We start from the raw sequence: 24,739 nt of genomic DNA on the forward strand, positions 1-24,739 counted from the left end.
GTGTCTTGAGGTAGGCCTCCTTGGGTTCCTCTTGATTGGGACTCTCTGTGTTTCCTGGATTTGTGTGACTTTTTGTCTCATCAAATTAGGGAAGTTTTCCATCATCACTTGTTCAACTAGGTTTTCTATCCCTTGTTCTTCTTCTTCTCCTTCTGGTATCCCTATTATACGGATATTATTACGTTTCATATTGTCTTGCATTTCTCTTAATCCCTCTTCATTCTTTCTGAGCCTCTTTTCCCTTTCTTGCTCTTTCTGGGTGTTTTCTTCTATTTTGTCCTCTAGCTCGCTGATCGGATCTTCTGCTTCATCGATCCTGCTTTTCATTCCTTCTACTGTGTTCTTCATTTCAGAGATTGTATTCTTCATTTCCTGTTGGCCCTTGTTGAGAGTTTCTATTTCCTTTTTTATGCTGATGTAGTTTTCATTGAGTTCATTGTAGCTTCCCTGTAGTTTCTCGTAGCTCATTGTGAGCTCATTGAGCTTCCTGACAATCACTGCTTTGAATTCAATATCTGATAGTTGAATTGCCTCTGTTTCATTTAGCATTCTTTTTGAGGCTTCCTCCTTTCCTTTCATTTGGGGAGTATTTCTTTGTCTTCCCATTGTTTGTGAGACTCTTCTTGTTCACCTCAGCTTCTTATATTGATCTGTTCTGGCTCCCTGGGTTTATGATGTGAACTTCTTTAGTAGAGTAGCAGTGAGTTTCAGTGGTGCTGTTTCCTTGACCCCCCACGCTTGCTGGTCTTGGGCTGTTGTTTAAGTTGGCTTTGTGTTTGCCTTTGGGTTTTTATTGTTGTTGAGTCTTTCTTTGGTGGTTCCTTCCCGCCAGCTGGTTAAATGTGGGTCACTCTGTCCACCACCTTCTGTATTTTGTTGTGCTGGTGAGGGCAGGTTGTGTTGAGGCTGGTTCTTCTGTGTGTACAAGGTTTAAAGAAATCTTGTTCAGTTGTTTGTATTGGGTACTGTCTCTACTGTTTAGTTGTATTTCCAGATAAGCCCTGGATTGAGGTTTGTGTGGTTACTACTCCCTCCTTCACCTTCTTCTGCTGTTATCTGTTAGTGGTTCCTTAGTTGTTGGGTTTCCTCTTCCAGTGGATATCCAGGTGTTCACCTCCTCCACCTATTCTTTTTTGTCTCGAAGCAGCACTCTGCCTAGGATCCGTTCTTTGTTCTTTCGGTTCTGCCACAATCCTTGGTCCTCCCTTCTCAACAATGCTGAAATATGCTGGCCGCTTGCCTTTGTACTCCAAAGATCGGTCAGGACTCTCTCCCCTGAGCAGAGGAAAGCCAAATCTGCTCCTTCCTACTCCGACGCCATCTTGGATCTTGAGTACATTTTTTGGTAATGTAGGTCCATATCATTACCAAGTTCCCTCCTAGAACTGTTTTGCAGTACTCCGTTAGTTTTATGATGCTATGTTTCTATTTTCCTTTGTTTCAAGATATTTGTTGATTTTCATTTTAATTCTTTGACCCATTGATTTTTCAGGAGCTTGTTGTATACTCCACACATTTGTGATTTCCACAGATTTCCTCCTGTTGTTGATATCTAGTTTTATATCTTTGTGGTAATAACAGATCTTTGGTATAATTTCAATCTACTTAAATTTTAAGACCTGTTTTTTCACCTATCACATAATTGGTCCTACATAATATACTGTGTGAATTTGAAAAGAATATTCATTCTGGTGTTGGTTGATAGATTGTGTGCAGGTATGTGTTAATACCATTTGGTCTTAAGTATGGGTCAAGTCCAACATTATCATTCTAATTTTCTGTCTGGGTGATTTATCCATTGTTGAATGTAGGATATTTAAGTCCTCCATTATTATTGTATTGTTTCCTATTTATCCCATCTGTTAGTATTTGATTAAGACATTTAGGTGTTCTGATATTGGGTATGTGCACATTTATGATTTTATATCTTCCTGACAAATTGAGCCTTTATCATTCTATAATGACATTCTTTGTCTACTTTTACTATTATTGGCTTAAAATCATGTTGTTTGATATAGCTATCCCTGATCATTTTTAGTTTCTATTTGAATATAATATTTTTCCATGTCTTCACTTTGAGCCTACATATGTTCTTAAAGCCAATGTGAATCTCTTATTGGAAGCATTAGTTAGGTCATGTTTTTTGATTCATCCTTCTATTCAGTGACTTTTGATTGGATAGTTCAGTCTATTAAAATTTAGAGTAATAATTGGCTGGTATGACCTTACTAATGCCATCTTATGAGTTGTTTCCTGGAAGCTTCATAGTTTCATTTTGTCTTTTCTTCCTTTCTTGTTTTCTTTTTCTGTACCTTTACAATTTTCCATAGTTGTATGCATTGCTTTTCATTTTTATTGGGTATACATTGTAAATTTTTTACTTTGTGATTCCCATGTGGCTTGCATATGTGTGTTATTGGTATATTTTATACCAATAAGAACTTAACTTCAGTTCTATACAAAATGTTGTCTTTTTAAATTTCTTATTTTTGTACTATTGTTTATTGTTTACTTACAAATGTCCCCACTTTCCCCATCATTACTCTTCCCTGTCATACCCACCTTCTCATCAAACATTAAATCCTTAGCCCATTGCTTTGCCCATTGGTCCTTTATACATATTCCTTGACACACTTCCTCTTCTTTCTTACATTATACTCTAGTTACTGTCAGTTTAGTTTTTTTTAATTTATATGTCTCTGGTTCTATTTTGCTTGTTTCTTTATAAAACATTTAGGTAAGAGCCAACTCTTATCCTTCTCAAACTATTTTTAAAAACCCAAGAAGATTGAAAAACCAGATGGTAAGGAGACTGCTTCAGGACAACAGGGACCCAGGGATCAGCATGGGGGCTAGGGAGGTTGCAGCCCCCAGGCCCGGTGCTCCCTGGTCTGCCTCAGGGCACCCAGGACAGCAGAGTCGCTGCTCCCTCCCTAGACTATGGGGGTTGAGTAACACCAGAGAAGACCTTGTTGCTTGAAGGCACAGAGAGGGGAGTTGGACTGGGAGACAGTCGTGCAGGGGCTGCAAGCACCCACCCATATCCCTGAGAGAAGTAAGTGCCTCCAACCTGCAAGATCAGGGGTGGCCTTGACTTGTGCCCATGCCCCCAGCCCTGTGGGAGTGTGGATCAGTGGAAAACCCAGACTTCCCAGCCCTAAACAAGGAAAGGGCATGGGGGTTTCACAGGTTTCTGGAGCCTGAAGTGGTGAACTAGGGAAGCGCGCACCCTGTGAGGAATCCTGACTCTCACACTGTGAACCCAGAAGGGACGCAGCACTTAGGGGGTTCCTAGAGCCCAAAACGGAGAAGTTGGTGGAAGTGTATGCTCCTTTACAATCCTCAGAGCTTGCACCATGAATCCAGAAAAGAAGCGGGTGCTTCCCCAGAACATAGTGCCCACCGCAGTGAAATATGGGGGAAGGGCACATCTCCTTGTGATCCCCAGAGGTTGCATCATGAAAGGGAAAAGACTCAGGAAACCTGTGGGGCCCTGGAGCCCAGGAGACCACTGCAGTGAGCTCCAGAGAGCTTGCTCGGGAGCACCCAGGGTCCTGTAAGGGAAATTCACATTGGCTCTAGGGAGAGTGCCCTGCTAGCCCTGGGAATAGTACGTGAGAGACTTACTGAGATTTGACTGGGAAGAGTGATAAGCATTTCAAACACCCCTCAGCCTGCTGAAGCTAGCATACCCAGAAAAACTGGTCTGGCCAGATAGAAACCAACAAGAGGTTTCTGTTTGTTTGTTTTGTCTATTTTTTTGGCTATCTTTGGTTCATTGTTTGATTTTTTAATCTTGTTTTTTCAGTGACTTTTAATTTTTCAATTCTTATTATTTTTATATCTCTCAATCCCTTATGTTTCTCTTCCTTGCATTTTAGTATTATGCCTTCCACTCCAAATTTATCTCTCTTGCACTCTATCTTCTTCTTTTTTTCCCCTTTTTTTTGTGAGCTTGCACATTACTGTAAATTTGTATTATCTTTTTCTCACTTTTCTGACATTTTTTATTTTAATAGTATTTTGGTATTCTTTTTCTTTCTGTATAATATTCCTTGCTTGGCTGGTTATACTGTCATTTGATAAGTCCCCCCTGTTATCTCAGTCACAATGTGTTGATAATTTATTATCCTTCATTTGTGTTCCATTAGAACACCTCTCAAGGTTCTATACTCTTTATTCTTGTTATCTAGATCACATAGTTTCTGCCACATGATTGTTGCTATAATATTACTGTAAATGAGACCTAGTTCATGCAATTGTAAATACTACTCAACACCCCTCTCTGATCTCAGCCCACTTTCCAATTTCCTGAACTATATTATTGTGGGGATGGTCTGTATTTTTTAACACACTACTCCTGTTTACTAATCTTTATTCTCACCCTACTTCAGAATCTGACCTCCCACAGCCTACCAGCTTTCTAGATGCAACTCACAATCCTTTTGTCCCCAATAAGAATCTTACCTTCTTTCCATCCTTTCTAAAACATAGATAGTGGGGAGGAAAATAACAGTTAACACTATAGGTAGCCAAAAAATATCCCATCTCTTCTCTACTGCCTGCTAATGTAAATATCATAGAATACTGTCTTGTTGTATTAAACCATTTTGCCTTACTCCTCCAACTAATCACAAAAAAAGAGTAGGGGGAAGTTGTGAACACCAGGATACATGAAGGAGACTGCACCACTGAATCACACAGATATTCTACCACAGAACTTCACACGATGATCACAGGGAACAAGAACAGACCAATTTAAGAAACAGAGGCTAACAAGAAGAAACTCACAACAATGAGAAAACAAAGAAAAAATCCCCAAATGAAGGGAAATGAGGAAGCCTCAGAAAGAATGCTAAATGAAATAGAGGCAACTCTATCAGATATTGAATTCAAAACAATGATTATCAGGAAGCTCAATGAACCCACAATGAACTACCAGGAGCTACAGGGAAGCTACAATGATCTCACTGCAAAGTATATCAACATGAAAAAGGAAATAGAAACTATCAACAAGGGTCAAGAGGAAATGAAGAATGCCATTTCTGAACTGAAGAACACAGTAGAAGGAATGAAAAGCAGGATTGATGAAGCAGAAAACCAGATTAGCAAATTGGAGGAAAAAGTAGAAAAAAGACCCAGAAAGAGGAAGAAAAGGAAATGAGTCTCAGAAAGAATGAAGAGGGATTAAGAGAAATGTAAGACAATGTGTAATGTAATAATATCCATATAATAGGCATACCAGGAGGAGAAGAACAGCAAGGGATAGGAAACCTCTTTGAAAAAGTAATGAAGCAAAACTGCCCTAATTTGTTGACAGAACAATTCACACAAACCCAGGAAACACAGAGAGTCCCAATCAAGAGGAACCCAAAGAGGCCCACCTCAAGACACATCATAATTAAAATGGCAAAATTTCAAGACAAAGAATCCTAAAGGCAGCAAGGGAGACACAGGAAGTAACATGCAAGGGAGCCCCAGTAAGGCTAACAGCTGACTTCTCAATGGAAACACTCCAAGCCAGAAGAGAATGGCAAGAAATAATCCAAGTAATAAGAACCAGGGGCATTCATCCAAGGCTACTTTACCCAGCAAGGCTCTCAATCAAGACAGAACACCAAATAACAAGCTTCCCAGACAAAAGAAGTGTAAAAGAATACAACTCCATCAAACTAGCTTTGCAAGAAATTCTAAAGGGACTGCTTTAAGGAAAGGAAGGAAAAGAGAGAGATAGAGAGAGAAAAAGGGGGGAGAGAGAGAGAGGAACACACATACATAAAAGATAATGACTAAGTATCTGTCAATAATAACCTTAAAAGTAAGTGTAATAAATGCTCCACTCAAAAGACACAGAATAGCTGAATGGATAAGAAAACATAACCCACACATATGCTGCCCACAAGAGACCATCTCAGGATAAAAGAACTGCACAGGCTGAAAGTGAAGGGCTGGAAACAAATCTACCAAGCAAATGGATAGGAAAAAAAAAGCCGAGGTAGCAATACTCATATCAGACAAAATAAACTTTCAAAAAAGGGCCATAAAGAGAGATCCAGAAGATCACTTCATAACACTCAAGGGAAGAATCCACCAAGAAGACATAAATTTTGTGAATATATATACACCCAACATAGGAGCACCCAAATACATAAAGAAAATCTTAGAGGACTTCAAGAAAGATTTTGACAGGAACACAAATATAGTGGGGCATTTTAACACTCCACTATCAAAAATGGACAGATATTCCAAACAAAATATCAACAAAGATATTGTGGCATTGAACAATACCCTCGATGAAATGGACTTTACTGATATATTCAGAGCCCTCCATCCCAAAGAAGCTAAATACAAATTCCTTTCACATGTAAATGGAACATTTTAAAAGATAGACCACATAACAGAACACAAAACACGTCTCAAAAATTTCAAGAAAATTGAAATCATACCAAGCATTTTCTCGGATCACAAGGGACTGAAGCTAGAAACCAACCCCAAGGAAAAAAATCCAAAACACTCAAAATCATGGAGATTAAATAGCATGCTATTAAACAATGAATGTGTCAGAATGAAATTGGGGAATAAATAAAAAGGTTTCTGAAAACAAATAAAAATGATCTCACAACAATCCAAAACTTATGGGACATAGCCAAGGCAGTCCTAAGAGGGAGGTTCATAGTGATAAAGGCCCAACGATATAAGTTAGAATCATTTCAAACACACAACCTAACCCTACATCTACAAGAACTCGAGGAACAACAGCAAATACAGCCCAGAACAAGCAGAAGGAAGGAAATAACCAAGAGCAGAGCAGAATTAAATGACATAGAGACTGAAAGAAGAATTCTAAGGATCAATGATTCCAAGAGCAGGTTCTTTGAAAAGATAAACAAAATCGACAAGCCTTTAAGCAGACTCATCAAGACAAAAAGAGAGGACTCAAATAAACACAATCAGAAATGAAAGAGGAGAGATTACAACAGATACCACAGAAATACAAAGGATTGTACAAAATTACTATGAAGAACTGTATGCCAAGAAATTTGAAAACCTAGGTGAAATGGGCAAATTTCTAAAAAAATATAATCTTCCCAAATTCAATGAAAAAGAAGCAGAAAGCCTAAACACACCAATATGAACAAGAGGAATTGAATCAGTAATCAAAAAACTCCCAACACACAAAAGCCATGGAACAGATGGTTTCACAGGAGAATTTTACAAAGCATTTACAGAAGAGCCAACCCCAATCCTTCACAGATTATTCCAAAAAATCCAAAATGATGGGAGACTCCCAAACTCTTTTTATGAGGCCAAAATCATCCTAATTCCAAAACCAGATAAAGACACAACAAAGAAAGAAAACTTCAGGTCAATATCACTGATAAACATGGACGCTAAAATCCTCAACAAAATAATGGCAAACTACATCCAACAATACATTAAAAAGATCACACAGTATGACCAAGAGGGATTCAGCCCAAGGATGCAAGGATGGTACAATATTCGCAGATCAGTAAATGTAATACATCACATAAGCAAAAACAAAGACAAAAACCACATGATCATATTAATAGATGCAGAAATATCATTTGATAAGGTACAGCACCCATTTATGATTAAAACACTCAGCAAAGTGGGAATAGAGGGAGCATTCCTCAACATAATAAAGGCCATATATGAGAGACCTACAGCCAACATCATACTCAATGGGCAAACACTAAAATATTTTCCACTGAGATCAGGAAGAAGACAAGGCTGTCCGCCTTCACCACTTCTATTCAATATAGTACTGGAAGTTTTAGCCACAGTAATCAGACAAGAAAAAGAAATAAGAGGCATCCAAATCAGAAAGGAGGAAACAAAACTGTCACTGTTTGTGGATGACATGATAGTGTACATAGAAAATCCTATAGAGTCCAACAACAAACTGCTTGACCTAATAAATGAATTTGGCCAAACAGTGGGATACAAAGTCAATATCCAGAAATCAAAGGCATTTCTGTACACCATCAATGAAACAGCAGAAGTAGAAATCAAGAAAAAATCCCATTTGAAATAGCAAAAAGAAAAATAAAATACCTAGGAATAAACCTAACCAAAGCGTTACAAGACCTCTATTTAGAAAAGTACATAACACTCAGGAAAGAAATCAAGGGAGACACAAATGGAAACATATGCCATGTTCATGGATTGGAAGAATTAATATCATCAAAGTGTCCATACTACCCAAAGCAGTTTACACATTCAATGAAATACCCATTAAAGTACCAATGGCTTATTTCACAGACATAGAACAAACACTTCAAAACTTTATATAGAATCATAAACAACCCCAAATAGTTGCTGCAATTTTGAGAAATAAGTGTAAAGTAGGAGTGATCACAATACCTGACACTAAACTATACTACAAGGCCACTGTAATCAAAACAGCCTGGTACTGGCATAAAAACAAGCACATGGACCAATGGAACAGCACAGAGAGCCCAGAAATAAACCCAAGTCTCTACGGTCAATTAATATTTGACAAAGGAGCTGTCAACATAAAATGGAGTAAAAATACCCTCTTCAACAAATGGTATTGGGAGAACTGGACAGGTATGTGCAAAAAAAGGTAACTCAAGCACAAACTTACACGTTATAGAAAAATAAATTCAAGGTGGATAAAAGCCTTAAATATAAAATGTGACACCATTAAAGTCCTAGAGGAGAACGTAGGTAGGAAAATCTCAGATATTTAACGTAGAAACGTTTTTACTTACATGTCCCCTAGACCAAGGGACATAAAGGAAAGAATAAACAGATGGGACCTCCTCAAAATAAAAACATTCTGCACAGGTAAAGAAAACATTATCAAAATAAAAAGAGAACCAACTGTAGGGGAAAACATATTTGCCAATGATACCTCAGACAAGGGTATAATCTCCAAAATATATAAAGAACTTACACAAGTACACTCTAGGAAGACAAGGAACCCAATTAAGAAATGGGCAAAGGACTTGAACAGACACTTCTCCAAGGAAGACATACAGAAAATTCAAAGACACATGAAACAATGTTCAATATTGCAAGCTATTAGGGAGGTGCACATTAAAACCAGGATGAGATAACACTTCACACCAGTCAGAATGGCCATCATAAACAAAGCAACAAACAACAAGTGTTGGAGAGGTTGTGGAGAAAAGGGGACCCTAGTGCACTGTTGGTGGGGCTGCAGACTGGTACAACCACTATGGAAGGCAGTATGGAACTTCCTCAGAAAACTTAAAATGGATCTGCCTTTTGACCCAGCAATTCCACTGCTGGGACTATATCCTAGGAGCACTAAAACACCAATACAAAAGAACCTTTGCACCCCAATGTTCATAGCAGCATAATTTACAATAGCTAGGTCCTGGAAGCAACCTAGATGCCCATCAGTAAATGAATGGATCAAAAAACTATGTTGCATCTATACAGTGGAATTCTATACAGCAGAAAGAAAGAAGGAGCTCCCACCCTTTGCAACAGCATAGATGGAGCTGGAACGGCTTATGCTAAGTGAAATAAGCCAGGCAGTGAAAGACAAATACCATATGATCTCACCTTTAACAGGGACCTAAACAATAAAACAAAGAAACAAGCAAAATATAACCAAAGACACTGAAATAGAGGAGAAGCTGACAGTGACCAGAGAGGAGAAAAGAGGGAATTTCAGAGGAGAATGAGAAGGGTTTACAGGAACAAATTTAAAGGACACATGCACAAAAACTAGGGGGAGGGTGGTAATGGGAGGGAAGTGGGGAGTGTTGAGTGGGTGGGCTGGAATGGGAGTAAAAGGGCAAAAACTGTACTTGAACAATCATTAAAATAAAATTTTAGAAAATCTCCACAGTCAAGGAAAGATGAGTAAATAAGATAAATAAATAAATAAATAAATAAGCATTAAAAATAATCCAAGTAGAAGGAAGACTCTCAAACTATTTGTATGAGGCCAACATTATTGTTACCCCAAAGCTGGATAAAGACACAACAAGGAAAGAAAACTATAGGCCAATACCACTGAGTAACACAGATGCTAAAAGTTTTGACAAAATATTGGCAAAATGCATCCAGAAATACATTAAAAGATCAGGTATAAAATGGAAGATGGCAGTATGGTAGGTGGGAGCAGAGCCCGCTTCCTCCTGCACCCAGCTGGAACACCAGGTGATCCTTCTGAGGGTCTTCAGAGTGAACAGCCAGTGGAATCCCAGCTTATATGAAGTTTGGAGGATAAAATTGGAGAGGACACTGAAAAACAGATGGTAAGGCGATTGTGTTGGGGTGGTAAGTTCCCTGAAACCTTTGCAGGGACCAAGCCTGCTGCAACTCTTGGCCTGGCACCTGCTGCAGGATCCTTGGAGGAGAGTCAGATCAGCAGCTCCCTCCCCTTTCAAAGCAGGGACTACAGCATGGCAACTGGAAAAACCTGGATGTTTGAAGTCACTTGGGGTGATAAAGATGAATTGGAGATGCACAGAGGCAGTGTTCACCCACTGGGACTGTGGACTCCAGCCAGGTCATTACCAGAGAAATTGGGGAGCCAGGTAACACTTGGAGAAGGGAGATAGTTGGGCTATGTGGGACCCTGGCATAGAGAGTCTCTGGTCTCATTAGATAGTTGGGCTATGTGAAAAGCTGGGCACTTGTTAAGAGCAGTGAGCTTAAACAAGAGGATTTTCCTAAAACAAAAACAAAAACAAAACCCTCAGCTGCTGTTTAAGGAACTCTCACACAGTGGCTGGATCATGCATGAGCTGCAGCTGGCTTGTGCCCAGGCTGCATCACATGCAGCAGCTGGCTTACACCAAGGCTGGATGGCACACCACAGCTGGCTCACAACTAAGTTGGATTGCAAACTGCAACTGGCTCATGGCTGGCTTGCAAAGAGGCAGGATGAGGTGCCCTGAAAGACCATTCAGAGGAGGAAAACAGGGCTCAGGGAGTTAGCAGTCCCTAGAGAGACAATTTAGTTGGGGAGCTGAACTGCCATGAAAAAAACTTTGAGAGTGCCCAGCACCTAGGCCAACAAAGAGGGAGAAGGTGGTGTGTTAATTTCCCCTAATTAGTGTACCTCACTACAGCACAACTGGTGAATTAAAGGAACCGGCCTAGCACAGATTGGCAGTGGGGGCCCAGCAGCACAAGGAAGACCAGGGCTAGGGACTGGGCAACTGTGAATATTACAGCCCAGACCTGGCCCCCATCCTCACAAAACCAAATAAAGGGAGAAAAGCAAAGCCCAGCTCCCCTCTGCCTGCAGCATACAGGAAGACCAGCAGAAATCACTTGGCTTGTTTAAAGTCAACAGGAGGCTTTTTTTCCCTTCTTTCCTCCCTTGTTTTCCCACAAGTGAGACAATAAGACCTGGAGCTTTGAAATGTCTAGTAACAGATCCAAAGAGGGAGTGCAAAGTTAACCCTAACAACTAAGAAACAGAAAAATTTCATTGTGTTATCTTATACAACTTGCATTATATTGTTTATGTTTTTTGCATCATTTTACTTCTTTTATTAGTAATTTTTCTTTCTCTTCAGTGTTTTTGTTTTATTTGTTTAATTACATTGACTTGGTTTTCCTGTTCTCACTTTCATATTGTATTTTAATTTCCCTTCTATCACTTCACTCATGTTCCAATAACACACTACTCATGGTTGTGTACTTTCTATTCTTGTTATTCAAATCATTTATTTAGTGTCATATAATTGTTGTTCCAGTAATAATATAAATAATTGTTCCATATAAGTGTAAACACTACACAACACCCCTGTCAGATATTAGCCCATTTCACTATCTTCCTGAACTTTATTACTATGGTAGTTAACTCTTTTCTCTTGCACACTACACCTAGTTTTTATCCTTTACTCTTACTATATCTCACCATCTAACCTTGCACAAGTACTTTGTTTTCTAGATCCAGCTGGCATCCCTTCTCCCCTCTAAAATGATTCTTACTGCTCTTTCACCTTTTATAAAAAGTGGCTATTTGGGTGAAATATCACAGATATCACAATGTTTCTTCAAAGGATACCCTATCTCTTCTCTACTTGTTTGTACTTTAAATCCCATAAAATACTCTCCTGCTGTCTTAACCCATTTTGCCTTACCCCTGCAAATGATTGCATACAAGAGTATGCAGGCACTATGAACACCAATATACCTGCTGGAAGAGAGAACCCACAAACAAACTACAAACAGGTAAAACCCCAAGTACAACAAAAGAGACCAGACAAACAAAAAGAGGGCAACCCTACAGCATCCAGACAATGGGATCAAAAAGACCACAGCACTGAATCCCATAGCATTACTACCATTAAAGTTCACCGAACAAAGACAGCAAAGTGGAACACCAGGAAGAGCAGAAAGAAATAAAGAAAATCATATAAAATAGGGGGAAAAAAAGCTACAATCAAAAGGAATGGGGAACTCCCACTAAAAGAGCTAAAAGAAATGGAAGTAACCAAACTATCTGATATAGAATTCAAAGTAATTATTATAAGGATGCTGAAGGAACTCACAAATAAGTACATGGAACTGACTGAGAACTACAACACTATGGAAAAGGAAATAGAAACTATAAACAAAAAAAGAAGAAGAAATTAAAAATACAATTTCTGGAATAAAAAACATGCTAGAAGGAATTAAAAACAGTCTGGATCAATGAGAAGACTGAATTAGTGAGCTGGAAGACAAAGTGGAAAGAAACACCCAGGTAGGGCAAATGCACTAAAAAAATATAAAGACAGCTTAAGGGAATTCCAAGATAACATGAAACAAGAACATTCAAATCATAGGAATACCAGCATGAGAAGAAAAAAAAAAAGAACAAGGGATAGAAATGCTGTTTGAAAAAACAATGACAGAAAACTTTCTGAACCTGGAGAGTGAAAAACAAAAAAGGCAATTTGTGGAAGCACAGAGAGTCTCAATCAAGATGAATCCAAGAGGCAAACTCCAAGACATATAATTAAAATGCCAAGTTTTAAACAAAAACATGGAATTTTAAAAGAAGCAAAGAAGAAACAAGAAGTAACATACAAAGGGGCTCTGATAAGGCTAGCAGCAGACTCCTTAACAGAAACAATTTAGTCCAGTAGAGAATGGAAAGAAATATTGCAAGTAATGAAAAACAAAGGTTTCAACCAAGGCTACTCTAACCAGTGAGGCTTTCAATTAAAATGAAAGGTGAAATAAGGATTTTCCCAGACAAAAGAATGCAGAAAGAATACATCTCCACCAAACCAGCATTACAAGATATGCTAAAGGGACTCCAGTAAGAAAAGGAAGGAAAAGAGTGAGAAAGATTAACACAGGTAAAAAAGGGGGAAAATGAATAAATATCTATCAATAATAACCTCAAATGTTAATGGATTAAATGCTCCAAAAGACAGAGTAGCTGAATGGATAAGAAACATGACCAACACATATGCTGCTTACAAGAGACCCACCTCAGAACAAAAAACATGCACTGATTGAAAGTGAAGGTTTTGAAAAAAAAATCTTCTGAGCTAAAGGACATGAAAAAAAGCTGGGATAGTAATGCTTATATCAGACAAAATAGACTTCAAAATAAGGGCCATAAAAAATACTCAGAAGCAAATTAAACTTTATAATACTCCAGGGAAGAATCCATCAAGAAGACATAAACATTATAAACATATATAAACCCAACTAGGAGCACCCAAATGCATAAGAAAAATCATGGAGGATTTCATGAAAGACAGACAACAACACTATTATAGTAGGAGATTTTAACACCCCACTGTCAAAAATGGATATCTTCCAAGCAAAATCTCAACAAAGATATTGTGGCATTAAACAATGTCCTAGAGTAAATGGACTTAACTGATATATATTTAACTGATATATTTAAAACGTTTCATCCCAAAGAAGCAAAATACACATTCTTTTCAAATGCACATGGAACATTTTCAAAGATAGACCATATGATGGGACACAAAACAAGCCTCAACAAATTAAAAAAAAAATTGAAATCTTATCAAGCATTTTATCTGACCACAAGGGACTGAAACTAGAAACCAGCCTCAAGGACAAAAATCCAAAACACTCAAATTCATTGAGTGTTCATTATAGTGTACATAGAAAATTCTATAGACTCCACCAAAAAAACTACTTGACCAAATAAATGAATTTGGCAAAAAGGTGGGATACAAAGTCAATACCCAGAAATCAAAGATATTTTCATACACCAACAATGAAACATCACAAAAAAAAAAAAAAAACAATCAGGAAGAACTCCCATTTGGTATAGCAACAAGCAAAATAAAGTACCTAGGAATAAACCTAACCAAGGAGGTAAAAGATCTGTACTCAGAAAATTACACAACACTGAAGAAATAAATTAAGGAAGACGAAAATAAATGGAAACATAAAACATGTTCATGGATTGGAAGAATTAACATCATAAAAATGTCCTAAGCCCTGGCTGGCATAGCTCAGTGGATTGAGCACGGGCTGTGAACCAAAGCATCACAGGTTCAATTCCCAGCCAGGGTACATGCCTGAGTTGCAGGCCACAGCCCCCAGTATCCGCACACTGGTGTTTCTCTCTCTCTTTCTCCCTCCCTTTTCCCTCTCTAAAAAGAAAAATAAATAAATTCTTAAAAAAAACACACCAAATGATAGCTTCATATTTTTTTAAATGTCCTGTCCATACTACCCAAAGTAATTTATAGATTTTACAATCACTATTAAAGTACCAATAGCATATTTCAAAGAGATAGAACAAACATTTCAAAAATTTGTATGGAACGATAAACAACACTGAATATCTCCAGTAATTTTGAGAAAGAACAAAGTAGGAGGGCTCTCAATACCTGATATCAAATTGTATCACAGGGCCACTATAATCAAAACAGCCTGGTACTTGGATAAGAACAGACACATAGACATAATAGAGAGCCCAGAAATAAACCCAAGCCTCTAGGGTCAATTAATATTTCACAAAGGGGGCAGAAACATAAAATGGAGTAAAAATACCCTGTTCCACAAATGGTATTTGGAGATCTATACAGCTACATGCAAAAAAAATGAACCTTGATCACCAACTTACACTATACCAAAAAATAAATTCAAGAGGATAAACGATTTAAATATAAATTGTGACACCATAAAAGCCCTAAAGGAGAATATAGGCAAGAAAATCTCAGATATTCCAAGCACCCATATATTCACTGATATGTCTCCTAGAGCAAGGGACATAAAGTGAAGAATAAAGAAATGGGATCAAATCAAATAAAAAGGTTTTGCAAGGCTAATAAAACACCATTAAAATGAAAAGAGAATGAACCATATTGGAAAATCATATTTGTCAAAGGTATCTGAGACAATGGTCTGATCCCCAAAATATGTGAAGAACTCACTGCAGAAAGAAAAACAACCCGATTAAAAGTGGGAAAGGACTTGAACAGACACTTCTCTAAGGAGGACATACAAATGACCCAGAGATATTGAAAAGATGCTCAGCATCACTAACCATCAGAGAGATGCACATTAAAACCATGATGGTATACCACTTCACACCAGTGAGAATGGTCATCATAAACAAATCAGCAAACAAGTGTTTGAGAGGATGTGGAGAAAAGGGAACCCTAGTGCACTGTTGGTGGGAAGGCAGACTGGTGCAGACACTGTGGAAAACAGTATGGGATTTCCTCAGAAATCTAAAGGTGGAACTGTCATTTGTCCCAGCAATTCCAATGATGGGATTATATCCTAAGAACTCTGAAACACCAGTTCAAAAGACCTACACACCCCAATGTTCATAGCAGCATAATTTGCAATAGCCAAGTGCTGGAAGCAACCTAAGTGCCCATCAGTAGATGAATGGATCAAAGAACTATGGTACATTTACACAATAGAATACTATGTAGCAGAAAGAAAAAAGGAGCATCTACTCTTCACAACAGCATGGATGAGCCTGGAGAGCATTATTCTAAGTGTAATAAGCAAGGTGGTGAAAGACAAATACCATATGATCTTACTTAAAAGTGGAATCTTATCAACAAAATGAAAAAGAAATCAAAATATACCCAGAGACATTGAAATAAAGAACTTTACAACTAAATTGACAGTAACCAGAGGGAAGTTGGGTAGGAACAATGTGGGGGGATAGGGCAAAGTGTTTTCAGGAACATATATAAAGGGCATATGGACAAAGTCAAAGGGGGTCAGTAAGGAGTTGTCAGGGAAAAGTGAAGACAACTGTACCTCAACTGCAATTTAAAAAAAAATATATACACCATTATCAAATGAGATTCATCCCAGGGAATCAAGGATGATACAATATTCACAAATCATTAAAAGGAGTACATCACATAAACAAAATGAAAGACAAAAATCACATGATCATATCTATAGATGCAAAAAAGCATTTGATAAGGTACAGGACACATTTATGATAAACACACTCAGCAAAGTATGAATAAAGGAAGCATGTCTCAGTATAAGGAAGGCCATACATGAGAAATATAGAGCCAACATCAGACTCAACAGGCAAAAAGTAAACGCCTTTCTACTAAGATCAGGAATAAGACAATGGTGTCCATTTTCACCACTTTAATTTTACATAGCATTGGAAGTACTAGCCACAGCAATCAGTTAAGAAAAAAAAATATCAGGCATCCAAATTGGAAAAGAGAATGTAAAACTGTCATTTTTTGCAGATGACATGATAATGTACACAGAAAACCCTATAGATTCCACCAAAAACTTGCAAACCTAATAAATGAATTTGGTAATACAACAGGATACAATGTACACATTCAGAAAATGAAAAAAAAAAATGAAGCATTTTTGTACACCAACAATCAAATATCAGGAACAAAAATCAGGGATAATATCTCATTTGTTATAGCAACAAGAAAAGAGTCAAATAGTTAACTAATTACCTTATTAATAATTTAGAGTATTTTGAATTTAACTATATGCTTACCTTCACAGGTTGTTGTATATCTTCAAATATTTTTGTGTTAATAATTGATATCCTTTTGTTTCAATTTCAATATCTCATTTCTGAATTTCTGGTTAGTTGGGACTAGTGGTCGTGGATTCTCTCAACTTTTTTTAAATTAGGAAAAGTATTTATTTTACCATTAGTTATAAAAGATAACTTTTCTAATTAAAGGATTCTTAGTTGGTAGTTTCTTCCTTTTAACACCTTCTCCTAGTCTGCAAGATTGCTGCTGAAAAATCCACTTATAATCTTATGGAGGTTTCCTTGTTTGAGAGATTTTCTTCACTTCTTTTGAACTTTTTTGTTTGGATTTATCCAGTTTTATTATATGTTTGGCAGTAAATTATTTTAAATTGATTTTGAGGTGATATATTAGCCTAATGAAATTGGATGTTCATATTTTTTCCTAGGCTTGGGAACTTATCACCCAGTATTGCTTTAAGTACCATATTTTCCTGTATATAATTCACAGTTTTTGCCCAAATATTTGTGGGAAAATAAAGATGTGCATTATACATATAAAGGTGTACTGTATAATGATTGCATACTATGCCTATAATAATGAGTATGGTAATCCTATGTATAATGTACACAAAAACATACATGCACATTATACATGGCAAAATACAATAAGCGCTCTTCCACTTTCTTCTTATCTTCTTCTGGGACTCCAATGATGCATACATTATTTTTTAATGGTTTCTTATAATTCCTACAGGTTTTCCTCTTTCTTTTTTAGTATTTAATTTTTAATTCAATTTCATTATTTTTATTTTTTGCTCCTCTGATTACATAGTTTCAATTGTTCTGTCTTCCAGTTCACTGACTATTTCATGTTTGTTCAAAGATGTTGTTGAAACCCTCTACTGAATTATTCAGTTCAGCCATTGTATTCTTCATATCCCAGATTTCTGTTTGGTTATTTATGTTTTCTCTCTTTTTGTTGAACTTCTTATTTTTCCTTGTGTTGTTCTGATATTGGTAAACACTTTATCTGCGTTTTCTCTGAGCAGCTTTGGAACAATATTTAAAAAATCTTAGTCATTCCTTTTTGTTTTTTGTTTGTTTGTTTGTTTGTTTTGATCTCCATTTCTTTGAGGCTGGCTACTGGACCTTTACTGTATTTCTTTGGTACAGACATGTTCCCATGATTCTTCATGATACCTGTAACCTTGCATAGGTATCTATGAATTTGAAGAAGCAGTCACGTCTTCCAGACATTTTTTTTTCCTGACTTCAGTAAGGTAAGACTTTCAATTATGGGTGGGATCATATTGGGGCTTGCTGTGACCCTACATTTAGTGGTGCAGAGCATCGTGTTCAGGGGCGTGTGGCTGTACCTGATGTGGGGGAGTCTTGGTATCTCTTTGGATCAATCCACAGTGTTCCATGGCATTGGCAATTGTGTAGTCCCTGGCGAACATGTTGGGGGTCTACAGTAACTGCAAGGGATGTTCTAGTACCATGATACCACTAATTCCAGCACCTAGGAACCAGGTAATGAAGCAGTGGTAGATGGAGCCTGCACAAACTTGGCTGTGAAAGCCAGCACAAATGCTTATGTAGTGACAAGGGCCAATTACAGACACATTCATAATTATGGAAGCCTGGGCAAATGGTAAGGACTAGGACTAACTGGCAGCTGTGGAGACTCTTTCTGTCTGAATTCTCTCCAGTGGCTCCCCATTTTCACTTCAGGCATGCACTTTGTACTAAACACTAGTGATAGCGGTTGAACTGGGACTGTGTAAGTACCTATCCTAAGTCACTATCTGTAGGTGGACATGGCGGTGCAAGTCAGTGACAGTAAGCAAGTCCTGATGTGGGCTCATAGTGATGGTAAGGCACTTGGCTGTAGGTGTGCCCTCCTGTGTCTGTATACTCTCTCTCCCTGGGCATGCACACTGCAGAGGAGGTCAGTGATGAGGGACAGGTTAAGGTTGTGCAGGTGCACAACTGGTGGAAATAGCTATAGGTTGTCTCAGTGGTACAGGTCAATAACAGAAGACAGGGCCTTACCCTGGCCTTTGGGAGGCCCTTGAATGTTGTGCTCTCCTGTGGCTGTATTCTCTCCCTTTGGTTGTGCTCACTGAAGTGTATACTGGTGATAGTACTCAAGCTAGCAGAAAGAAGTTGCACAACTGGAGAGATTAGTTACAGCTGGTCATAATGATGGCTGTCTTTGACAGGACAGTGCCTAAACCAAGCTCCAAGCAACTGCAGGGGGGTCATAGCTGTTACTGAACTCACCTCTGGCCACACACCTTCCCCTATTTATGCATATAACAGTGGAGGCCAACAATTATGTTGGGTTGTGGCAAGAAAGTTCAAAACTAAAATCATTATCCCCAAGGCTAGGCACAGTGGTAGGGATCTACTAAGAGTCCTAAGTGGGTGTCTTGTACTCACATAGCTGAAGAAGCCTGTGTTGCTTGTGACAGCGGCTCCTGTGGTAGAGTGGGAGTGGGAAGAGACTCAAGGAATTGGTATCTTACATTTATGCAGATGCACAAAACTTGAGTATTTGCTAGTGAGTCTCAAGTCCCGGCAGGGACAGTGCTAGAGTCTCACCTGGATGGGGTCAATCAATGCAAATACTTGTAAGGCAAAAGCTTCCAAATTCTGCAGATGGTATAAGATGGTTATGCTTTCCATTGACTTTATCAGAGGCTAAATATGCTGAATTAGTCTGCATGGCAGGTGACTGTGAACCCAATTGTTTCCAATGTGTGTCCGTTAATAATAGACTGCTTATTTGTGTGTGTGTGTGTGTGTGTGTGTGTGTGTGTGTTACTAGCCAGTGTGATATATTTCAGCTTTGCCAATATGGGTGGGCTAAAACTGTTGTGGAACTTTTAGGCAGTGTTCCATAAGACTGAAGATGCTGGTTTCTCCCCATTCTTCTTTTCCTGGCAAGAGAAACTCTTTCTAGTAGGAAAGATCCTGTCACTTAATAGTGCCAGTTTGCAGGTTGGGGTGATACACATGAAATAGAGATATATTTTTTGTTTTCTTGTGTGATTGTTTTCAGGTTGTTTTTTTTTTTTCCTTCCATGAGGTTGCTAAAGTTTCCTACATGGACTCTGGAAGTATCCCAGAGCAGATTTGATAGTGGAAAGCTGTCCAATTATTGATCTTTTGTGGGAAATGGGGAAACTGAATTCTCTTACATTATTATTTTCTCTCAAAATGAGTGAATTTATTAAGCTGACTATAAATGACCAAGGGGGGGAAACTAAATCTCTTTTTATGAATCTATTTTAGCAGTTACCATTTCTCAATTTATCTCCTCTGCAACTATGCTCCTTTTCTGTTTCTTACTAATCATTTGCTATAGAAAGCACAAATGTATGGTATTTAACAAAACAAACACTTTTATCATGTAGAAACATAATTTTCTGTATTTTCAGAAGAGTTGTAGAGTCATGCAGGAAATATCTGCAAGGGTATGTCCATCTAAAACCTTACCCTAATACTTTGAAAAAAGATTTCATAACCTTACGTTTTGGGGAGAAGAGGCTATCCTCTGCATTTTAAGATGTTTAGCTGTATCCAAATCATGTACTGCTAAATGCCAGTAGTACCCTCACAAGACATTATGATCAAATACAGATAATTTTCCAAATGTTATCTGAGGAAGAAATTGCCTTCAGTTGAAAATCACTCCTTCAAAATAGCAAAAACTCCAGACTACATATCTCACCAATCTCATACAGGCAGTTAGGCAAAGAAATTCAGCAAGATGAAAGGAAGTCATAAGTGTGGTCTTTCTTGATTTCCAGAATCACTGAGTCTACCTTGATGAGCACACATATAATTAAATTAAAAGTTTATAAATATAGTAAATTTGTTCATTTATGAGATAAGAGCCTAACTTCAGAAAGTTTAGTACTCAAAAGATTATCAAAGATAAAATTAAGAACTTGGGACATAAGATATAAGAGGCATGAAATACATAAAAACTACATCAATTTTTATTTAAGTTATAGGCTTTTAAGTGTGTATACATTGTGTGTGTGTGTGTGTGTGTGTGTGTGTGGATGTGTGTGTGTGTATAAAACCACTAATATTTCAAGTTATTACCAAGGATGTGAAGGAGATGAAAAATATATGAACATATATAATTCAATGAGAACGATGGTGAATTTCCTGGACCTAATGTCAGGAACTTATATACATTTTCCTACCCCAGGTGTTCTAATACTCAATTCCATGTTCTTTACTTGATACATCTTGTAACACTTTTAAAAAGTCATAAAATGAGACAAATAATTAGATAAATTATAATGTGTTTCTCTGAGTAAAGAGAAAGTATCAAGATCTTTTTGGTATCTGAAAAATTAGTCAGCCAAAATACTTAAGAGAAACACTGAGGTTGGGGCACTGTTCAGTTATTTCTCTTTGACATTCACAATGACTATTGTTTTATAATGATGATTATCTATTGTAATTTATTGTAATAACTTCAAACTCTATTGTCTATAAATATTACCTGAGGTACTAGGTCTTCACCTCAAAGGTTCTGAGCAGTAGGTGTGGTTTGAGGCCATACATATTCATTTTTAAGCATGTATTACAAATATTATTGTGGAGATGCCTATTTTCTTTAATAGTAGCTCAAAAGGGACACACTGAAGAGGACTGACAGGCACAGAAAATTATATCTTCCTCATAATTCCTGAAATCCACAATAATTAGATGGAGTACTGCCATTAGGAGAAACAAAGAGTGAATTTAAAAAAAATATTATGAACACAAAACTCCACAAAACCTATGGGGCACAGAGAAGACAGTCCTTAGAGGGAAGTTCATATCAATACAAGCCTACCTAAAAATATAGAAAAGACTTTAAATAAAAGACATAACCCTGCATCTACAAAAACTAGATGAACAACAACAAAACAACCCAGAGTGAGTAGAAGGAAGGAAATAATCAATACCAGAGCAGAATTAAATGACATAGAGACTAAAGGGACAATTCTAAGGATCAACCAATAAATCCCAAATCTGGTTCTTTGAAAACATATACAAAATTGACAAGCCTATAACCACATTCACCCCCCACTGCAAAAAAAAACAAACAAAAACAGAGATGACATAAATAAATAAAACTAGAAACAAGAGAGGCAAAAAATACAACATATCACAGAAACACAAAAGATCATAAGAAATTACTACAAACAACTATGTGCCAAGAAAGTTGAAAACTTAGGTGAAATGATCAAATTTATAGATATACATAGTCCACCAAAACTGAGTCAAGAAGAAGCAGAAAACCTGAAGATACCAATATCAGCCAGTGAAATTGAAGTATTAATTGAAAAACTTCTGCCACACAAAAGCCCCGGGCCAGACAGATTAATAGGAGAATTTTACCAAACATTTAGAGTGTTTCTTCTAAAATTATTTCAAAAATATCAAGAAGAAGGAAGACCCCCAAACTCTTTTTATGAGGCCAGGAATACTTTAATTCCAAACTCTTTTTATGAGGCCAGGAATACTTTAATACTTTATGAGGCCAGGATAAAGACACAAGAAAGAAACTACAGGCCAACATTGCTGATAAACATAGATGCTAAAATCCTCAAAAAATATTGGCAAGCCACATCCAGCAATGCATTAAAAGACCATACATCATGATTAAATGGGATTCATCCCAAGGATGCAGGGGTGGTACAATATTCACAAATCCATAAACAGAATACATCATATAAACCAAAGGAAAGAAAACAATCACATGATCATATCAATAGATGTAGAAAAAGCATTTGATAAAGTACAGCACCAATTTATGAGAAAAGCACTCAGGGAAGTGAGAGGAGTGGCAACATATCTCAACACAATAAAAGCTGTATACGAGACACCTAGAGTCAGCATTATACTCAACAGGCAAAGCTAAAACCTTTCCCATTAAATTTAGACAAAAGTCAAGGGTAGCCACTTTCACCACTTCTATTCAACATAATATTGGAGGTTCTAATGGTAGCAAACTGACAAGAAAAAGAAATAAAAGGCATCCAAATTCAGAAATTGAAGGCATTTTTGTACACCAACAATGAAATATCAGAAACAGAAATAAAAAAAACAAACAAACAAGTTAGCAAAATATAACCAGAGACATTGAAATAAAGATCAAACTGACAGTAACCAGAGAGGAGGGTGAGGGGATAACAGGGACAAAGGGGGGAGGGTCAGCAATGAACATGTATAAAGGACCCATGGACAAAGCCAAAGCAGAGGGAGGATCATGGGTGGGGTGGAGGAGAATGGTAGGGATAAAATGGAGGCAACTGTACTTGAACAATAATAAAAAAAGGAAAGAAATAAAATCAGGAAAAAAATCCCATTTACTATGGCAAAAAGAAAAATAAAATACTTAGGAATAAACTTATCCAAGAAGGTAACATAACTGTACTCACAAAATTACATAGCACTGAAGAAAGAAATTAAGGAAGACACAAACAAATGGAAGCAAATACCATGTTCATGGATTGGAAGAATTAATATCATCAAAATATCCATACTACCCAAAGAAATCTATAGATTTAATGCAATCTCTATCAAAATACCAATGACATATTTCACAAATATAGAACAAATATTTCAAAAATTTATATGGAACCATAAAGGAGCCCAAATACACTCAGCTATTTTGAGAAAGAAGAACAAAGTAGGAGAAATAACAATACCTGATGCCAAACTATATTACGAGGCCACTGTAATCAAAACCATCTGGTACTGATAAAAGAACAGACACATAGACCAATAGAAAATAATAGAGAACCCAGAAAGAAACTCATGTCAGTAAGGTAAGTAAATATTTGAAAAAGAGGAAACGAACCTAAAATGGATTAAAATAGCCTCTTCAATAAATGGTTTTGGCAGATTTGGACAATTTCATGCAAAAAATGAAACTCGATTACTGACTTACACCATACAGAAAAATAAGCTCAAGATGTGTAAAATACTTAAATATAAGTTATGACACCATATAACTCCTAGAGGAAAACAGAGCCAGGAAAATTTCAGATACCCCATACAGCAACAGTTTCAAACGTACATCCCCTGGGGCAAGGGATATAAAGGAAAGAATAAACAAATGGGGCTACATCAAACTAAGAAGCTCCTGCATGGCTAAAGGGAACATTAACAAAATGGAAAGAGAAACAACCATGTGGAAAAACATTTGGCAATGACACCTTGGGGAAGGGTTTGATCTTCAAAATATGGAAAGAACTCACATGACTCTATTGCAGGAAGACAAACAATCTAATTAAAAAATAGGCAAAGGACCTGAACAAACATTTCTCCAAGGAGGACATACAGAGGGCCCATAGATACATGAAATATGCTCAACATCTGTAGCCATCAGAGAGATGCAAATTAAAACCACAATGAGATACCACTTCTCACCAGTCAGAATGGCCATCATAAACAAATCAACAAACAGAAGTGATGGCAAGGTTGTGGAGAAAGGGAACCCCCGTACACTGTCTATGGGAATGCAGACTGATGCAGCCACTGTGGAAAACAGTATGGAATTTCCTCAGAACACGAAAAATGGATCCGCCTTTTGAACCAGCAATTCCACTGCTGGGGTTATACCCTAAGAATCCTGAAACATCAATTCAAAAGAACCTATGCACCCCAAGGCTCATAGGAGCACAATTCACAATAGTGAAGTGTTAGAAACAATCTAGGATCTAAGATGGCGTCAGAGTAGGAAGGAGCAGATTTGGCTTTCCTCGG

Source organism: Phyllostomus discolor, chromosome X (genome assembly GCF_004126475.2).
Source record: "Phyllostomus discolor isolate MPI-MPIP mPhyDis1 chromosome X, mPhyDis1.pri.v3, whole genome shotgun sequence".
Lineage (NCBI taxonomy): Eukaryota > Metazoa > Chordata > Mammalia > Chiroptera > Phyllostomidae > Phyllostomus > Phyllostomus discolor.